This window comes from Leptodactylus fuscus, chromosome 4, assembly GCF_031893055.1.
Source record: "Leptodactylus fuscus isolate aLepFus1 chromosome 4, aLepFus1.hap2, whole genome shotgun sequence".
Taxonomy (NCBI): Eukaryota; Metazoa; Chordata; class Amphibia; order Anura; family Leptodactylidae; genus Leptodactylus; species Leptodactylus fuscus.
In genome coordinates, this window is record NC_134268.1 from 115286795 (window position 1) to 115309061 (window position 22267).

Sequence of the window (22267 nt, forward strand, 5' to 3'; positions counted from 1 at the left end):
CTGAGTATATAGTGTATACTCAGTATGAAGGCTCCGCTGCCTTTCATAAGAATGAATGGAAGCAGCCGGCACACAGACTTAACCCCCTGCACGCTGGCTGCCTCCATTCATTCTAATGGGAGACTAAACTAACATCTCTGGTAGCTACTTACCTCCAGAGATGGCTGCTCCGGTGTTCTTCTTCGCCTCGCTGCCGCTCCACCTCCCAGTTTAGTGTTTAAAGAGCTAGGAAGGCGGGGCTTGTGGCTTAGAAGAGTGTGGGCGGGTACAGGGCGGGGAGACGTGACGTCTCCCATCCCAGTACCCGCCCACACTCTCCTAACCTGGGAGGCAGGGGGCAGTGAGGCAAGAAGACTGCAGCATGGAGCGGCAGCGAGGTGAAGAAGAACACCGGAGCAGCGAAGCAGCCATCTCTGGAGGTAAGTGGACACCAGGGGGGACTAAGTAGCCAGAGGATTAAAAAAAAATCCTCTGGCTACTTAATGATTCACTACACAGCGTGGATTCTAACAATTAAAGCGTTCAATTGTTAGATTCCATGCTGTATAGTGAATAGAATTGCTTTTAAAATCCGATCTCCGATTAATAATAAAATCCCATTGACTTGCATTGGGATCGGAATTGGGATCGAGATCGGGTTCGAATGAAAAATGATCGGAAATCGGATTTTAAAATCGATTCTGAAAAGTCAAGTTCGGCTCAACCCTAATCTTATAACATCACTGCCCAGGGGTCCAGATTACTCCCTCTGATTGTTTAACCTCATACAGCCTCTTACAAGTCCTCATACAGTTTATTTTATTGTTTGCACGTGATTACCATTGTTTTAATGCTCTTAATTTATCCATTAAAACTTCATTTTCTATAGAAAATGTCTGATTATTTTCTTTGTATTGAATGAATAAATGCAAGTCAACTAGTTGAGTTTCTTTCATTATCAAACGGTAGTGATGTGAGTATTAACATAACAGAAAGAACACAATATGCGACATGTTGTGTAATACAGTCACACAGAAAATACAATATAAATAAGCAATAAAAGTTAGCCTGGGGTAATAAAAAAAGAATGTTGTTTTTTTATTATTATTAGTTTCTGGAGAGAGGGCCTGACAAGCCTGGTACAATGCATAGTAAAAGCACGATTTTTCTATAAGGTTACGTGTTGCATGCTTACTGAATTTCATAGATCTGCAGTATTTTATTATCTTGTAGATTATTACAGGAAGTATTTGTTTCCGCCCTCATATCATTTGGCCATGTTTTGGTGTTATTTGTGTCCTTGCTTTTCTTATCAGTTAGTGCTCCCTTTCATTTCCTCTTGTCCCTCTTTATCTCTCTTAAGATGGATACTGTCTATGGATGTTTTAAGGGAAGGTGAAAACAGCAGTGTCCAGTTTAAGGTTCACCGCTCGGATATATACTGTACAATATATATATATATATATATATATATATATATATTGTCACGGGATGGTTAGAGTCTATACTATAGGCCATGTGTAATATATATTTCATGTGGAATGTATTCTCTAACCTGTTGTAAACATCAGTGTGTAGTTGGCTGATTAGGGTCTAGTGTGTTAGCACATTGTATGCAAATACCTCTAACTAGTGAGGACCAGTGAGGACAATGGGTGGAGATAATCTGATCAGTGTCTCCAAGAAGATGTTGGATGGTGCATTGTCCATAGTAGACAGGGAGTCTGCTCTCCTTGGTATAGGTGAGGGGGGAAGGATCTGTGACTCAGCCCTTCCCACCCACAGATATAGGAAGTAACAGTTTAGTATATAGATGTAGCTGGAGTTAGTATGTGTTAGCCGGCCTGTGCACAGCTCTGCAGAGAGCCAGGATATAGTTACAGGACCAAGGAACCAAAGTTATCATTGGATTGTGACTTCTGTGGACTTATTGTTATTACGGTTGATGTGACCGCCGCCGGCTACTAACTTTGTGGATTACAATAAATTGCTGTTGTCTCCCGACCTCTTGCGTCCGTGTTGATTCAAAAGACCATCCGGAGGAAGACGTATACCTTTGCTCCGTGACATATATATATATATATATATATATATATATATATAGTGTCCTTATTAATATCAGGGCTTGTACGTGTTACGTCAATGGTAAATATGGCCGTGCCTGGAACATGACACTTAATTAGCCATTATGTTAGCACATCTTGTATTTTAATAATGGTTTTATTGGAAAGCGATTTACAAGGTAAGACAGTTGCTGCAAGCAGTCCATCAATTCAGGGTCGAAGGGTAAAAAGGACATTTGTCAAGCCCTATCTTCCATGCAGTATATGGGATTGGAGGCAACTGATGAATGATCCAGCAGCTGGATGTTTAGCAGTCCGTGATAAACAGGAAGAATCTAGGAAGATCTTAGCATCTTGTCACACATGTGCCTCCGCCTCAGCAGCCCCATCCTCTCAGCCCCCTCACACTTGTCATCCCTCATGCCCAGGACCCGTCCTCCTGTACAGCCCGGCATCACCTCAGGAGGTTGCTGTGGTGACCAGAGCTGCACAACCCAAATACACCCAGCCTTCCTGCAACAAGGAGAAGTCTGAGGATAAGAAGCAGAAAGGGGAATAAAAGCAAAGAAGAAGAAAGACTGCTAAGAAAGCAGAAGGGAGGAGGAGAAGAAGGAGGCAGGGCAGTGATCGGGAACCAATGGGAGCAGCCCCAGTCAGCTGCAGCAGTCAGCACACAAGCTCAGGCTTCTGGAGTTGCACAGTGCTGCTGGAGTCGCTTTCCTCTCTGAGGACATGAGGGCAGCTGGAAGAAACTCCCTGTTTTCTTCCTCCAAATAATAAGTTCGTTGACAGCAGTTAGGGCAAGTCAAGCAAGGTAAGCTGAGAAAAAAACCACTTCTTCATTCAGTGCAGGTTACATGGCTGCAGCACTGGCATGAACACATCCCAAGTATGGGCTGCTGCTGCTGCTGCTGCTTCTCGTATGGCATGGGGATTATTTCTGTGTATTCTCTGGATGTGAAGGTGTCTTGTTTTGTGACACAGCAGAAACACACAAAGTCTTGGATATGTCTTGCTGATCACAAATCCTAAACTGCCAGACTTGCTTCATTAGCAATTCCATCCAGCTAACATAGCAAGGTAAAGCAACTAATGCAATACAAGCCATAGCTTCCAGCCAGCACCAATAGCAAAGGCAATATTCTACTAATGTGCAATAACTGCTGTCAGATAATATCTATGCAATGGATAAACTTCCCCAATAGTGGATTGCCTTGTCAGGACTTGATATAGATGTGGAGTGCAGGGGCAGCATCATAGACTATTCTGTTTGTTCATGCATTGGATCGTTTGTAGGAACTCTCAGACATAGATGTGCTGTGTGTATAGATGGAACCATATGGTCCTCCTTGCAATGTTTTTGGTTCAGGATACAAGCCTACGCAGTCAGGAGACTGGATTGCAAATAATCTTAGTTGCAGATTGCTGAAATTCCTTATGCTCAATGCATAGCAGATTCTATTCCTATTTGTGTGTGTGTGTATATATATATATATATATATATATATATATATATATTTTATATATATATATATATATATATATATATATATATATATTATTAGTGCGTTTGTGTGAAGGAACCCTAGATCTGTATATCATACTAACGATATATGTATACATATGTAATTTTTAAACACTGTCTATTACCCAGAATGCGACTATTTTTTAACATTATAATATTCATAATCATCATTATATTGTATAATATGTAAGAAGAAGAAAATAATGAACATTCCACATGTTAGCATGGAGAGATCAACCAGATTTCTTTATATTTTGGAACTTAAATTAGACATGTCAATGCTATGAGAGCATCAGACGAATTGGAAATAAGGGGGGCTGCTAGGTATGTTTATTATTACATCAAACAGAGCAATGTCAAAGGAAACTATAGCATACCTGTAAATACTTTATAAAGTCATTGCAAATGCATACTGAAACAAATATTTGGTGGAGATTTGGAAGCTGTTTATCCATTAAATAGTATTTTAATACAATTTCTGTACTGCATAACAGCTTCCCCACAGTACATCCAATCCCCAATATGAGCATATTATGTGAACCTGTAACATAATCATTAATAGATGAACTGGCAGACACAAATACACGCTGGGAATAGAATAGCTAGAGACCTAATGTTTCTGCATAGTAGATAAATAGTGGATAAGCAACTCTTGATTTTACCTGGGCTGTAGATTTTCCTGCCTATTAAACGTACCCTTTTAGATTCAATATTTAGGAGTTAAATATCAAAGCATAGAAAACCCCTCTAACATACAAAAGGAATATATGTACTATTATACATGCATTGATTATAGAAATTATATATAGGAATATTGTTGATCTTTTATAGTTTGCTCAGTCGTACAGTTGAGTAGAAGTGACAGCAGGGACTCGATTATCTCATACACTTGTACATGTGTTTTACCTGTCAATTTCAAGCAACAATAGTTTGCCAGGAGTTCATTAATGTACTTTTTTGTGGGTAATGCTGGCAATTACAATATGTAATTTACTCAGAAGGTCAAATCTAATAATAATAGTTAAAACAGTGGCCTCCATCAAGTGACTCTTATTAAAAATTGCTAACTGTAGATATTGCAGGACGATGAATTTTTCCATATATTCAACCTTTTACCTGGCTCCTTCCTAAATAAGGAGCAATGGAATGTAGAGAGTAGGTGCCAATGAAGCCCTAGGTTTATACTATCTTTTCTGATTGGCCCTTTAAGACAAGGTCAGTGCATTCATGCAGGAGAAAAATAAGTAATGTTGGTTTCCCCCTACACTGCAGGATTTTGCTGGGCAGGTCTAGAAGTTCATAATTACCATTAAACATTAAAGGAATACTAGAAGCAAAGTCAATACTGTACACTATGATATGCTTATTGCAAAGTCCTAATGGAGGGGGAGTATGACATGGGGATTTTTATTTTGGTGTTTTTTGAACCTCTGCATTATGTACTATGGCCTTAGGCCCCACAGTAGCCTTAGCATGGTGTATCAGTGCTGCCCCTAGTGTACATTTTTAGTGACGCTATTATTGAACATGCAAGGACCTATGTATGAAATAATATGGCCTGTACAATAGTGAGAGTTTTTTTTTTTTTGTTTTTTTTTTATATAGTTGACAATGGGAAAAAGAGCAGACATATTTTAACATGTGTTTCAGATATTTTTTTCTTACTTTTCCTCTTAGCTCAACACACAGATGTGCCCATCTTTAGCTTAAACACAAATTTAGTTACAAACATAGAAATGCAAAGAATATAAATTATTAATACAATATCACAAAAAAGTATCGCCTTGAAACAGTAATCTAGTGATAAAATTCTGGGCATATCTGGCCTGGAGGAAAAGGGAGAGCACACCTGTACTTCCAAAATTTAGGCCAAGGTCAGGGTGGACACCTCGCTATAATAATATATACAGTAGTATAATGAACATATAATGTGATTCTCAATCATCTCCCAGAGCTGAATGTGGCTTTCAAATTGCAAATGTAAGGTTCTGTGCTTTCTTGCAAGTTAAGAAATAATTTTTTCAAGACATTTATATGAGTATTCTGAATTACTGAGATACTTATGGCTATTTCACACATGAAAACCGCGTCGCTGATTTTGGTCCGGAAAAAAAACTCTTCCTAATTAGAAACAGTTTAGGCAGTTTTCTCCTCCCGGACAGGGAATAGATCATAAAAAACCACAGCAAAAAAACGCGATCAAAAATCGCGAAGCATTTTTTTTCCGCCTCCTATTGCCTCCCATTCATTTCTTCAGGCGGAAAACCCCTAAAGAAAGGTCATGTCGCTTCATTTTTCCACTAGCAGCAAAAAAACGCTAGTGGAAAATCGAACGCTAGCGTTTCGCATAGGGCTCCATTGTATGGAGGCGGATTTTGAGGCGAAATCCGCTGTCAAAATCCGCTCCACTGGCCCTGTGTGAACTAGCCCTTAGGACTTGTGCACTATAGCATACTGTTTGCACAATAGGAAGAGCAGTTCCTGAGAATCACAGTGTAAAACAAAGCTTAGGGCCACTCACTTCAGTTGGGCTAAGCTGCAAATGCCAAAAATTGTCCATAGTTCAGGGTGGCCTCAGAATAAGTAATTGATTAAAGATCAGTGGGGGTCCGACACACAGGACCCCTCTTATCAACTGTATGAAGAGGCTGTGGCGCTCATGCGAGTGCTGTGACCCCTTTGCTGTTTATATCACACACCATTCGTTTCATAATGACAATGCAATGTAATTATAGCCTTATCCCATAGAAGTAAATGAGGCCTTAATTACATTGCATGACCGTTATGAAACAAACAGTGTGCAATGTGAATAGTTCAAGGCGATAGCACAACTACTGCGGCCCCTTCAAACAGCTAGTCAATGGGGTTGTCTACTGATTTTTAGTAATGATGGCCTATCCTGAAGATAGGTCATCAATAAAAAAATCCTGACAACCCCTTTCAAACAAACCCCTTTCAGCTCCCAATCTTCTTTCCTTATATGAATGCGACAAAAAAGGTAGGCGGGGAACATTAATGTATGATTCAACACATTTCCATAATTGTCTAAGTCAAGATTTTTATTTAAGCAAGTATACCATATCATTTAACAGAAATAAGAGGTACTTAGGACAGGTTAACTAACATGAGATCTAAATGAATAGGTAATATTTACAGATTTCTTCATTAATCAGAATTTTGCTGCAATGGAAAGTGTAAAGTTTGTGCTAATAAGCTAAAAAAAGAGAGATTATTATGGGGTATTTCCAAAAATATATTTATATATATATATATATATATATATATATATATATATATATATATATATATATCACCAAAAATATAAATATTCCTTCTTCATCTCCTGGAAAATGTCTTAGATTTTCAAATGTTTTACTATACATGCAATCCAGTTCTGGGATGGTGTTAGTTCTCTAACAGAAGACATAATCATGCAATTAGTTATATATTTTAGCTAGCAGTTCCATTAGACAAGTCTATGATAAATAATTCATTATGCAATTACTATTATAAAAATACAATTTAAAAAATAGAGCTGCAGACTCCTAACATCATTTTAAAAGAGTTTTTTTATTGCTTCATAAGGCAAAAGGTTTAAATATTATAGCACCATAGGGACATTATTTCACTGCCATGCACTATAGTGACCATTGTAAACAATAAAGCTGTATTGATTTAACATGGATGTCCTTTAAGGGCTTTCTCAGGATCAGAATATTGATGGCCTATATTTAGGAAAGGTCATCAATATCAGGCCTGTGAAGGTCTGACTCTTGCCACCCCTGATGATTAGCTATTTAAAGGGGCTTCAGTGTTTGGTTTATATCAGTCCATGTACCTGTGTGCAGTTTGGAGCAGGGTATTGCAGCTCTGTTCTATTCAAATTACATTCCCATAAATAGAAGGAATATTTTATCTATGCAGATTTCAGGTTAAATTTTGATAATCTGTGTCCAAGAAAATATTGTAGGTCTCTAAATTTAAGCCTATTGGAGTCCTAGTTGTGAAATATGTACATGCCCCTGAATAATAATAATAATAATATTAATTAATAATAATAATAATAATAATAATAATAATAATAATAATAATAATAATAATAATAATATCATGTGCATTTCTGAAAAAACTAAATTAATGGTGCTAGATTCCAAACATGATGATGAATAATCCTTGCATTTAATCATTGTGGTATGCATTCAGATATCTACTATTTCTAATAGTATATGTTCAGTTTTTCATTGATGTACTCTGGGACAGGCCTGAATGGTGAGGCACAGCTAACAGGCTGGTGAGGTGCAGGTTCCTGCCAATAACAGCTTCAGCACAAAACAGGTACTCTAAAGCAGAAACTGCACTGATAACGCCAGTCTTACCTAACCTTACCTTATCTCAATGGCTACAAAAGCCTGAAGGACCTTTGATGACATCACCACCAAGAGTCGTCAGGTGCTTCACCCAGGACCAGTTCAGCTGGAGTCTGCAGGCTGAATGCTTTAATCTGGAGGCAGAAGCATGATAAACTGGTAATGGAGGTATAAGGCGCTTCTTTTATCTTCTCTCCCAGTTTGGGATGCTCCTGACAGTGTTGGAGGTAGGGAATTTGAGAAAGATTTACTGTTAGCTTGGAAGATTTTATTAGGAGAGAAGGCTGCAGCCAATGGGTTAGGGTGCAAAGGTGGAGACTTTACCCACCATTATGAGAGGGGATGGTAGGGGACAATGCTGCTACCACTGGTGTATGGCTGTTTTGCTTAGTCTTTTTTGCGCTACACAGTAATATTAGTTTGGAGCTGATAGGGTAAGACATGTTGTATTTTGTACTGCACTGGGGTATTTGGGCCTTCTGAATGGTATTTTCTGCTGGACACTGGTATTTTTCACTTCTGGGAAAGTTTTTTGTATTGCAGTGTGGTATGTGATACTACTACAGGTGTTATCTGTGCTTTACTTTGGTGTTTGATTTCTACTAGTGAGGGGTTTATGTGTACTGCACAATGGCATATGTTTTGCACTATGTGCTAGTATTTACTGGGGCCGGTAAGGATCCTTCATGACAACAGATTGAATGGTGACAATGTAGTTAAAACAAGTTTGTATGTCCACAATACACATGTGTTAAATGCATTACTATTCCTTAATGACACATTTAACAGCATTTTTATATTTACATTTTATAAATTCATATAATCTATTAAATATAATTCATGAATTTATACAAAGGAGTTTTCCAGGGCTTACATATTGATTACCTATCCTTAGGATAGGTAATCAATATATGATCATTGAGGTCAGACATCCAGGACCCACTCTGATCAGCTGTTTGAAGAGTGTTGTCACATTTATTGGACACATGGCACAGCAGCAGCTCAGTTTAATTCAAGTTAATGGGGTTGAGTGAATACAATTTTGTTCAATCATGTAACAGTAGCAAAGTGTATTTAGATTCAACTATTTTACATAGTGGCTGAAATATAAACCTAAACTTAGAAATGCAGGAGGCCATGAGGGGATTTAAGTTAAATTAATAATTATTTGACGATCAGATTGCCACTTGGAGAAAGAGACATCTTCCTTTAATACCAGTTTATTACAGGCAACAGCCTTACATGGTCTTAATGGTTGGATGATGTGGCAAGCACGTTCCCTTTTACATTTCAATTATCACTGCTACACAGTGACTGAAAAGAGGTATGCTGCCCTTGGCCCTGTAAATGCAGGCAGACAACAGGTAGACTGTGATTGAATTTACATGGATGCTTATTTGAAAACAAATTATCACTTAGGCAGTGGAAAAAGTCACTTAGTCACAGTGTGGCATGCTATCAGCATCAGGAGGAGAAAGTAAAGTTCATTAAACATTGATTTGAAAAACATTGTCACTTATGTAGTGAAAAAGTCATTTAGTCAGCCAGTAGTGCAGCATGATATCAGAAGAGTTTTACTATTTCATTTAAGATTTGCAGAAATAGTTACTTGGTCACAGACAGAAAACTTGATATAGAATAATACACAATTGTGCCATTTTTTTTTAGTGGCACTATTTGCAAAAAATTGCCATTGAACTGATGAGTATTTAACAGCGGTGTAAAATTACTTTGCTGGCTTGTCAAAAGAAAAAAGTAACATGAATTATGGGTGGTTCTGGTGCACTGTATGAGAAACATGAGCATCGCCATTCATCAATTGCCACTTCATTTGGAAATAAACCGATTAAATGCATTTAAGAATTGTAAACTTGTGATTGTCGTAATGAAGGACACCAATAGCAAAGTCTGCTGTCTCTCAGTTTGTCCAGATCCATGCCTACTACTGACACCAGTCTAAAACCTATGAGTCAATATTATTATTATTATTAATAATAATAATAATAATAATAATAATAATAATAATAATAATTAATAATACATTTTATTATATTGATTTTTATCTCCTAATGTCTCTCCCTGTCTGAGATTTCATATACTTTATCTTCAATATCTATCCCCACAAAATGGAAGCATTTATGACTGGGCTTTATATAATTGCCAAGACCACGTCATAGTCCAAACACTGACTGTACTCATCATCTTAATGTTTTCCTCAGCTGTTAGTATGCTGTCTTTTCTGAGAAAAAAAGGGGTCAGTTAAAGCAGACATGACAAAATAGAAAGGCCAAAATGAGATATTCACTTTTTATGGCAGCAGGAGTGGTGGAAGAGGAGGAATGAGTTGAGGCTGCTAAACAGTAGCTTGAAGTAACATTGTCACTGTCATCATCCTGTTGTGATTGAGATGATGAGTGGCCATATGCTTCACAATCTTCCATCATTTTTATGCCAGTGCCTGCTGCAGGTACCTCCTTGCATTGCTTGACAAATGACTGTCACATTCTTACTGGTGGTATAAGATAATGTGACATGGGTATTTGCCTATTGTGCATTACCCCATCCTTTACCAACCTGACATTTTTCAATCATTATTTTAGGTATTTTTATACAACAAAACTTCAATTTCAGAGGATCTAATGCACTGTATATAATAATAATAATAATAATAATAATAATAATAATAATAATAATAATAATAATAAATAATGTATAATAAAAAGAAAACATGAAAAAGTTTACCATTCCACTTTGATACAACAAAAACACACTGCCTGTGCTCACTTTCTCATATTGCTTTATCTGTGTATTTGTTTCCTGTTTTTCTCTTCCTGACTGTCTCAGATGCTACCTGTCTAACCTTTTCCCAGAAAATGGACACTTTGCCTTTCTCCCTGGGCTTTTTGTAATGCCTAAGAGACTGTCCTTACTCATTACTCTTCATCGACTTGCTATCCCTGCTGTAAGGACTGCCTACAAGTTGTTAGGGGAAATCCTTGAAGCAATGTGATCCTTTTCCATTTTCTCAATGCTTTCACATGGCAACTACAAAAAGTTTGGCTATGTTTTGAAATTTTTCAAAGTTCAGGTTGTATCTGGTTTCTTAAGAATTGTTTATGTCTTATTTTAACCAAGAATTTTGAGGAATCGTACATCTCTAGATTTATTCCCATTTACATCATAAATCTGGTGTGAATGATGTACAAAATGTACTCTATCAATGAGCTGGCTTACATTTCCCTCCTGGATCATGGCTTGGTGGAATGTTTGGTTATCATGAGTATTAACTGTAAACCCCTATGAGAGCTGGTCAGATGTTGTGTGCACCATGTAGTTCTCATGCTAAGTGAAATATTCTGCTCCTGTCTTGAGGACTGTTGATGTTAAAGAGGTTGTCTCATCTCAAGGATCCTATCTATACTGCTAGTTTATGTGGATTTACGACTTTTCCTAAACACATTGCTTAATCAAAACTGCTTTGTTTGGCTACTATCTGAGATTATTCACTTCATAGTTTACACTTCGTTTCCATAACCATGGACCTGGGGATGGTCTTATCTCTCCACCCAGGACAAGTGACGTAGCTCCCTGCTCTCAGAAGGGGAGGGGGAGCTGAGTGCTCGGAGTAGCTTGTATTTCTGAGCTGTTTATCTCTCTCTTCCAGTTATAAGGTTGGGTAATTGAATTTTGCTGATAAGGGCTGAGAAAGGGATTCTGTTACCTTTGTATGTAACACTGACCTAAAACAGAGTTTATTGCAAGCTGACTCTTGGTCCTGTAGCATGTAAGTTTGGGATTCTCATCACTTATCAAATTCAGATCTGCTACATCAGCTTCATATTGTGCATCTTCCAGTGATACTGTGCTAATTTATTTACAACCGTCCCTCATTACTGACTGCAAATATGTACTGCTATGAAGAGAACTAGCAAAGCTTGCTTTGTCTGGGATACAGCAAGTGAAACCCTGCCCACCAATTCACAGAGAAAACCAGGAAATGAACAGAGCTTACAGCCTTCTAGTAAGTGAGTGGGTGAGTTGGGAATATCCCTTTAATCCTGGCTGTTCCATACTGCAGAGCAACTGATGTCAACTTGTGTTTTGTTGAACATCATATATCTAAGATATCTTGGCCCAGAAGGTTACTTAGTTGTCACAGTCAAAGCTGGCCACAGGCCACAGGCTTCTGGTCCCTACTCTTCTCACTTAAGTCTAGGAAGAGGCATAAAGTAGATAACTTACTCAGCGGTCTAACATGACGCTCTTATGGGTCCTATTACAAATATTTAAAAAGGCCATCCACCTACTGTGTCCCAAGTATAATACTGTTCTCTTCATTGTATCAGAAGACCCATGGGTCCTCTCAGGCTCTATGGCTTGGGCAGAATTGGTTTTCTACCCCTATATCTAATCTACACCTTTAAAGTTAGCAATTTCTCTGACTCCTCCCAAGTCGTTTTTTTTTAGAACAATAAGAGAACAAAGAAGGTCTGTTATTGAAAGTTTATGGCCTGAAAAACTATGGAGGGAAAACTCAGCGTTTCTGCAACTATAATTGACATGCTGCGTTTTTTAAAAACGCAGCTTTTCTGCAGCATTTTTTTTCTGCTGTGTGGGGCTAGGATTAGACAAAATTGCATTCACTATGCTCATACTGTAAAAAGCAGCGTTTTTCTCCGCTGCATTTCCGCAATGCCCAAAAACGCAGCGTTTCCGCCCAGTGGGGCTTTAGCCTTTATGAGTATTTTATAAACATATCCATTAAAAGTGTACAGTATGTACAGGGTGTATTTTCTATCCATTCTGAATTAGGTTAGGGGCATTGCCTTATATCTACTGTAAATGGTGGAATATTGCATGATCTACTATGATCTACTGTTCCTCAGCGTTGGATCACTACTGCAGAAATTAACAGTTAGAAATATAATTTGTCTCTCATTAATTAGTATTTCTGCTGTTTCTACGGATATATAGGTTTTTACCTTATTTTCTACAAGAACTATTTATTAAGAGGACATGTGAACAGTCTTCTGATAAATGTACACTACAAATATCACTTGGGATAGACATGATGTGTAGCAGGATTAGATCAATAATGTGCATTAAATTAATATTTCCACAGGGATCAGATGATGTTTGTCTGTTGTGTTCCTGACTGTGAAATATGCCCACTACATTTACAGGGGGTCTTTAATGCAACATAAAATATTGCAAAATAAAAATCATTCACTTCAATAATGTTTGGCAATTGACATGTAGCTGGTCTACAAAATATAATTTCTGAATCTGTAAGCAAAGCATATTAGGTAATATATTGATATTTCTACAATAGAAGGTGTATTAGAATTGTAATAATAATTGTTTTATTTATAATTTCATATGATTTTTTTAAATTATGTTCTTGTGTTTTTATGGGAGGAATTTCCTATTCTCTCAGCTCTAGAAAACTGTCTAAAAGTAAGTGTAAACATATGGGAGGTTTACTGTCCAAATTATACCAGAAAACTAGGATAGATGGGCGTAGTTGTGGCATCATTGGAGCCTTTTTTGTGCCAGAAGGGTGACACTTTCCGCTTTTAGCACCCTGATCACCATTTTTCCAATAAAACACGTTGATCGCCAAACATCTTTCCAATTCATTTAAAAAAAATAAAAATTAACTCATTGAGAAACTGATGGCAGCAACATATCTCAAAAAAGTTAAGACAGGGTTAAAAAATGCTGGAAAAAATGGTACTAATAGATCCAATTAAAGGGTCAGTTTTCAACCAAGTCATATGACAATGACTGTGTAGAAAGAATATATATATATATATATATATATATATATATATATATACAGAAATGGTCTGCACTAGCAAATAATGTGAACAAAAAATGCAGGTGCACATTGCTAAACATGCTGTAGAAATGTGAATACAAAAAGCAGCAGTACTCTGACAACAGTACAGAGCTAATTCCTATTGTATATAAAATATATATGAAAATTAGGTTTTTGGTAACATTTTGATCAAATTGTGTAAGCCCATCTGCTAATTACAACCTCATTTAGGCTGAGGCCCCATGTTGCAGAAATACAGCTTTTTTGTTGCAGATTTTGCTGTGTTTTTATGAGCAAAAGCCAGGAGTGGATTGAGCAGGAGAGAAAAATATAAGTGCTTCCTATATATTTCCCATTCCTTATATAGCCATTCGTGACCTAGTCTAAAAAAAAAAAAATGCAGCAAAATCTGCAACAAAAAAGGCTGCATGTCCGCAACGTGGAGTTTCAGCGTTAGATGGGTCTCATTGCTAAACTAACTCTCCACTCTTTGGGTGTTGGCCACCAATCAATTAAGGGTAAGTGTATGCCATGTATATTATGTTTAAAATACACCATAAAATCTCCTCTCTCTGGACTTGAGCCTCTACAGGAAGGATAGTTCAACCATATTCAATCATATTTGTATGTGTTTGTTGAATTGTGCAGGTTCAGAAAGAAGAGATTTTGTGGTGTATACTAAGTATAATATCTGAATAACTCTTAATTCATTGGAGTCCAATGTATATGTGAACCTAATTCACTACGCCATCCACAAGTGCGAGTTATGTATCATGAAAATCCATATATCAACATAATCTATAAATGGACTGAGACAAAATGGAAAACTGTTCTGTGTTCAGATGAATTAAGAGGAGAGGGACTATCCAACTTATTAGAGCACAGTTCAAAAGCCTGCATCTCTGATGATATGGGGTTGTGTTAGAGCCTATATGGGCAGTTTACAGATCTTAAAAAGTACTATCAATGTCAAGCAGTATGCAGAGGATTTACCACAACATATGCTCCCATCCAGATAATGGCTAATTCAGGTAAGGTCATACATATTTCAGCAAGACAATGGTAAATCACACACTGCGTCCATCACAACAGCAAGGCTTTACAGAAGAAGAGTCCAGATGCTGAACTGACCTGCATGCAGTCCAGTCCCTTCACCAAAAGAAAGTATTTGGCACATTATGAAACAAACAAATCTGGAAGTAGACCCAGAAATGTTGAGTAGATAAATCCTACATCAGGAAAGAATTGTATAACATTTCTCACCCACTTGGTTTTCTAACTTCCTAAACATTTACAGACTGTTGAAAAGGGAAAGGGGTTGTCCCAACTTTTTGAGATGTGTTGCTGCCATCTATTTCTAATGGTAAAGTTCACACAGGATAAGAGCAACAGACATTAAATGACAGATGTAGGTTGAGCCCCCTCCATTAGATTTTCTTCTGCATTCACCCCAATATAAAAACATGACCGAGGCTTTCTTATATTATGTTTTTTTTTACTTTTCTGACAGAAGAAAAGTTTTGCAAGCAGGTCTTTTTCTTCTATTACAAAAGTAAACCAACATGACGGAAAACAGGAGCTCCAGCTGTGCCTATTACTCTGCTATGGTTAATGTCTATTGCTGTCAACCAATGATGGATAACAGCAACAGACATTAAAGGGCTTTTCCCATCTCAAAAAATGTCTAACTTTCAGTTTCAGTTTCAGATTCTGAATAAAATTTGGTTATATGATATTTCCAGTGTCCCAACATTTTTTAAAATTGGGGTAGCAAAAATAATAGGAATGTAGAATGTAGATGGTAATGTCAGTTATTTATCTATTGTTTGGAAGATGTAACATTTTTATGTACATTTCCTCACATTTACGGTCACATCATTTTATTTTTATATTCTCTATTCACCTTATCTATAGTATAATAACATCTTCTTCCGTGTAAATTATTATATATATACTGTAGGTCAGAGCTGCAGTACGCTACCTGCAAATACAAAGATTTGATTTACCAAATTATCTTCAAAGTTATTAAGTAGCATCCATTATCAAAATATTGTCTGTGTATATTATGTACATAATAATAGTAGTGTTCTCTTCTTAGAATATGTGTTCGCTGTGTTTTATTTCCTACAGCGTTTTTTAGCTACTTTTCTCTATGTGACCCCTTAGCCAGAAAAGGTGTTGGATATTTTTTAATGCACAGTATTTACACTGTAACTACACTAAAACACACACAAAAAAACCAAGCAATTCAATACAAGTCACAAAAACCAATGTTAAGTACATTCAAGAATCAAAATCAAGGAACTTCACACAACAAAAAAGATCAATAAAATGTATGTTTATTAATTATAAAATGACACACAAAAAAGGAGAAAAGAAAAAATAGGCTAAAACCCAAATCCCGAAAAGATGTAATCACATGGGGTGGTATATGGAAACAATCATACCATCCAAATTTAAATATAGGATTTTTGGTGATTATTTGATTATCTGAATATCCCTCCTCATTCATACTGTGGTAGATGTCATATATTTACATTTGGAAGCATAAAATTATTTTCATGTACCGTCCCTTTGTGATTCTAGGCCATTTTAGGGTTCTAGGTTATGCTTTCTTTTCTCCTTTTTTGTGTGTAATTTTATAATGAATAAATATGCGTTTTATTGGTCTTTTTTAGTGTGAGGTTCATTGATTTTGACTGTAGCTACACTGTAAATACTGTGCATTAAATGTTTGTGACACGTAATAAAGGGCAGAATGAATACTAAACTGCACAAAAGACTTCCTACTATTCAGAAACGCTACTTGTACTATGGATATTCCTTTAAAATCTTAATGTGCCGTCACTCGGTCAAGAAGTTTGGTGCCAGGAAAAGGCTTCTCATAGCCATAGCAAATAGAAATAAATTTCCTGCACTCAAATTAATGCTTCCAAAATATTGTGAACTTTTATTTACATCCGACAAAAACGTTTCGGTCATATACAGACCTTCTTCAGTTTGTCTTAAAAATACAAAAGAAAATAACATAATATAAGTGATTCCATCTCATAAATATAGTATACAAACAATATACAAATAACATACAGACAATAGTACACAACAAGGCAATCAATGGTGTTAGATATATAGCCCAAGAGGTATAGGGTGTATAGGACATGTGCAAATCTGGGCAACACCATAAAATAAGCAAACAATAGTAGAGCATGCATAAACAGAAAAAATAGGTGTATTCAACAAGATGATATACTGCCAAACCGAATAGGATATATCGCCGTGCTTCTACTGAGGAATGGTGCCCAGCTTACTAGACAAAATGTTATGTCCTATGAATACATTGGTATCATAAATCCTGTACAATCTTACCGGTGGGGTATAGTGGAAAGTGGAAGAAGGTCTGTATATGACCGAAACGTTTTTGTCGGATGTAAATAAAAGTTCACAATATTTTGGAAGCATTAATTTGAGTGCAGGAAATTTATTTCTATGTACTATGGATATGTGAGTCATAGAGGCATAGAGGATAATAAAGGATAAATAATACTATTTTTAACCTATCCCTGATTTTGGCTTGAAAGAGCGCTTAGGTAGGGTTCACACTACCGGTGGTGTCCGCTCAGAAGGTGTTTGTTAAAAAAAAAAAAAAAAAAAAAAAAAGGACACCTATCATAACGGACACAAACGGACCATAACTGATGGCTATCAGTTACTGTCCGTTATATGTCTGTTGCCCATAGACCTCAAAGTTAAAAAAATAACGGACACTTGCTGTCCGTTTTTTCAAACGTACAGAAAAATCCTGCTTGTTGGATATTTTTATCCACTTGATAAGATGGACATGGTTGTAAACAGACACTAAAGGACACAAACGGACACAAGATAAAATCCAATTGAAATGAATGGAAATTGCAAACAGACCAGCTAGTATTGCCTGTTGCTAAAATCTTGTACGGACAAGAGCCACGAACACTGCTGAGCGGACACCAACGGTAGTGTGAACGCCCCCTTAAAAAAAACACCTGAATATGGAAACAATTTTTTAGGCCTTAGTAACATCTCCATATGTCACATATGTGTGGTGTCCACATTTTTGACAGGTGCTATACATAATTATTCATTTGAATGTGTTTATTGAGATACCAGTGTTTTTTTGAAGACTACAGAAATACCATGGAAAGGTTTTTTTTTGTTTTTTTTTTATTTTAATGCATCATGCCAATGAAAATCTATTAGTTCCTGAAAAAAACAAAAAAAAAACAATGACATCTGTGTGTTATTCCTTTCTCAAGGACCTAGAGACACACTAAATATAGAAAATGAAGCAAAAAAAAAAAGTTGATCTGCCTCTGACAAACTTAAAGGAGCTCTATCATTGGGAAAACTCATTTTTAACTAATCACATCCTTGCATAGCCTTTACAAAGGCTATTCCACACCTACCTTTAGTATGTAAATTGCCTCGACGGTTTTTGAATAAGTCAGTTTTTATTCATATGCTAATTAGACTAGTGCATGATGCATCGCTCACCCTCTTTGCTATTGTTTCCTATGGGTGTATACAGCATAGGGTGGTGCTGATGCTGATGATGACTCAGTTTCCTGTTTGCACACACATGGGAATAGCAGAAAATAATAGCAGAAACCAGTGCTGCTAGGAACTTCCTGTGCTGGCTGGAAGCTAATTAGCATATGAATAAAAACAGACTTATTCGGAAATCACTGAGGCAATTTACATGCTAAAGGTAGGTGTGGAATAGCATTTCTAAAGCCTATGCAAGGATATGTTTAGTTAAAAATGACTTTTCCCAATGATAGAGCCCCTTTAATAAATGGATCAACCACAGACAGCTCACATCACCCACAAATGAGCAGAGCAGGATACTGTCCGTGAATAGCACAGACCTCAGACATCCGTAGATGCAGATTTGTGAATGAGACTTCACTTGTTTTGAAATAACTGGTGCAGTGTTTGTTTTTTGTCTGTCTATCTATCTATCTATCTATCTATCTATCTATCTATCTATCTATCTTTCTATCTTTCTTTCTTTCTTTCTTTCTTTCTTTCTTTCTTTCTTTCTTTCTTTCTTTCTTTCTTTCTTTCTTTCTTTCTGTCTATATATTATTTTTATGCACATTATCATGATATAAGGTTAAATATTCCAAGACCCACGTTTCATATAGCCCTGATAACTACTGGTAAACACAGATAAAATCCAATTCTACTTTTCTGAAAATAAATTTAATAGTCCATCAATATGCCAGATACTAAACGCATTCCATAAACCAAACATCCAAATATTGTTTATTTAGTACAATAGTTTCAAACACTAAAACCTAATAACAATCTGCCCTCAGTCCAGTATATGCAAATTGGATTAAGATGATTGCTACTTTGCCTAAATTGCATCCCTCTCTACTGTACAGTCTACAAACATAATGCCTGGAATATAGAAAATTGATTATTTTTTATATTATATTGAATGGTGTTTTTCCTGCCATAACTTGAATAGGTACATAAATGAGTATAAATTGCTGTTCAGTATAAAACTTGAAATTTATCTTGCCATTTAATTAAAGCTATAAAAGTATATTGATCATGCAATATGTCTTTTCTGCAGCAGGTTTTTTCAACTTTGTGATACACAGATTGTAATTGAATAAAGCGTTACTTCATAAAAAGACTGTAATAAATCAGTTGCTATTATATGCTTTCCGTTCCATTTCCTTTACCAGATGACCAAATAAAATGTATGGCTAAACAGCACTGTATGAAAGGTTAAGCAAATGCCTTTCATCCCAAGTAACACTTAAAGACATCTTTAAATTTATGGGCAGACCCTGCTTATTTCATTGTGGTACCATGGGGTTGGGGTTACGCAGCTGAAAGAGTCAGTCACTGTAATGTTAACTAAATGAGGCAGCAAAAGGCCAAGGAAGGGGTTGTAGTCAGCCTGGATATCCAAAAGTGGAGTTCAGAAAGCTTCAGAAATATTACATAACATCTTTCACTGAAACACTGTTTCAGTGACCAGTAACTTGTCGTATTATCTTACATGTTACTGATGTTTGGATGGGGAAAGTGGAAAACAGGACAAACAATGGAAAGAATAAATCAGACGGAGATTGAAAATCTCTATTTTATAAAATGGAAGGCTGTAAATGTCTATTTTAACACACATGTTAAAAGAGGACCTTTCATGTCCTCACCTCAGTCATGACACTGAGAGGTGTGAACGTCCCCTTCCTCCTGACAGTACTCATCCATAGACTAGTACTGGGGGGGGGGCATTCCTCACCACTCAGCGGTAAGGAACGCCCCCTCTCACAGTACAAGGACATGGACAGTACTGTCAGGAGGGGTGTTCCTCACAGACTAGCTAGACTGTCAGAAACACTCTTCTAAAGGTGAAGAGGTATCGTTAATTGCACCGATATTTCTTGCCCCATGGCACATAATAGGAAAGCTGACTGAAATCAGCTCACTGCCGGCTTTTTAGTGGTATATAAAACCACATGTGCCCGAAGACATGAAAGGTCCTCTTTAAGTACAGTTACATTAATTGATATGCTTAAATGTAACTTGGCGAGTTCAGTACTAAGTTAGTTCATAATTAGAGATGAGCGAACAGTGTTCTATCGAACACATGTTCGATCGGATATCAGGGTGTTCGCCATGTTCGAATCGAATCGAACACCACGTGGTAAAGTGCGCCAAAATTCGATTCCCCTCCCACCTTCCCTGGCGCCTTTTTTGCACCAATAACAGCGCAGGGGAGGTGGGACAGGAACTACGACACCGGGGGCATTGAAAAAAATTGGAAAAAGTCATTGGCTGCCGAAATCAGGTGACCTCCATTTTAGACGAATAGTGGATTTCAAATCCGGGTCATATGAGAATGTGAACTTTGTGACTATGAGACAGGGATAGCTGTACAGGCAGGGATAGCTAGGGATAACCTTTATTTAGGGGGGAATGTTATTAAAAATAACTTTTTGGGGCTCTATCGGGTGTGTAATTGTGATTTTTGTGAGATAAACTTTTTCCCATAGGGATGCATTGGCCAGCGCTGATTGGCCGAATTCCGTACTCTGGCCAATCAGTGCTGGCCAATGCATTCTATTAGCTTGATGAAGCAGAGTGTGCACAAGGGTTCAAGCGCACCCTCGGCTCTGATGTAGCAGAGCCGAGGCTGCACAAGGGTTCAAGCGCACCCTCGGCTCTGATGTAGGAGAGCCGAGGGTGCACTTGAACCCTTGTGCACCCTCAGCTCTGCTACATCAGAGCCGAGGGTGCGCTTGAACCCTTGTGCACACTCTGCTTCATCAAGCTAATAGAATGCATTGGCCAGCGCTGATTGGCCAATGTATTCTATTAGCCTGATGAAGTAGAGCTGAATGTGTGTGCTAAGCACACACATTCAGCTCTACTTCATCGGGCTAATAGAATGCATTGGCCAGCGCTGATTGGCCAGAGTACGGAACTCGACCAATCAGCGCTGGCTCTGCTGGAGGAGGCGGAGTCTAAGATCGCTCCACACCAGTCTCCATTCAGGTCCGACCTTAGACTCCGCCTCCTCCGGCAGAGCCAGCGCTGATTGGCCGAAGGCTGGCCAATGCATTCCTATGCGAATGCAGACTTAGCAGTGCTGAGTCAGTTTTGCTCAACTTCACATCTGATGCACACTCGGCACTGCTACATCAGATGTAGCAATCTGATGTAGCAGAGCCGAGGGTGCACTAGAACCCCTGTGCAAACTCAGTTCACACTAATAGAATGCATTGGCCAGCGCTGATTGGCCAATGCATTCTATTAGCCCGATGAAGTAGAGCTGAATGTGTGTGCTAAGCACACACATTCAGCACTGCTTCATCACGCCAATACAATGCATTAGCCAGTGCTGATTGGCCAGAGTACGGAATTCGGCCAATCAGCGCTGGCTCTGCTGGAGGAGGCGGAGTCTAAGGTCGGACCTGAATGGAGACTGGTGTGGAGCGATCTTAGACTCCGCCTCCTCCAGCAGAGCCAGCGCTGATTGGTCGAGTTCCGTACTCTGGCCAATCAGCGCTGGCCAATGCATTCTATTAGCCCGATGAAGTAGAGCTGAATGTGTGTGCTTAGCACACACATTCAGCTCTACTTCATCAGGCTAATAGAATACATTGGCCAATCAGCGCTGGCCAATGCATTCTATTAGCTTGATGAAGCAGAGTGTGCACAAGGGTTCAAGCGCACCCTCGGCTCTGATGTAGCAGAGCTGAGGGTGCACAAGGGTTCAAGTGCACCCTCGGCTCTCCTACATCAGAGCCGAGGGTGCGCTTGAACCCTTGTGCAGCCTCAGCTCTGCTACATCAGAGCCGAGGGTGCGCTTGAACCCTTGTGCACACTCTGCTTCATCAAGCTAATAGAATGCATTGGCCAGCGCTGATTGGCCAGAGTACGGAATTCGGCCAATCAGCGCTGGCTCTGCTGGAGGAGGCGGAGTCTAAGATCGCTCCACACCAGTCTCCATTCA

At 38.0% G+C, this 22267-nt stretch overlaps 1 protein-coding gene across 1 annotated transcript in view; it reads left to right on the forward strand.

Annotated features, from left to right (window-relative positions):
• The first annotated feature begins 2313 nt into the window (after positions 1 to 2313).
• Positions 2314 to 22267, forward strand: part of CDH18 (cadherin 18) — a 551467-nt gene continuing 531513 nt past the window's right edge. Inside the window, exon 1 of the mRNA XM_075270978.1 lies at positions 2314 to 2856. The gene's annotated coding sequence lies outside the window, so the exon portion shown is untranslated. The remainder of the gene's footprint in view (positions 2857 to 22267) is intronic.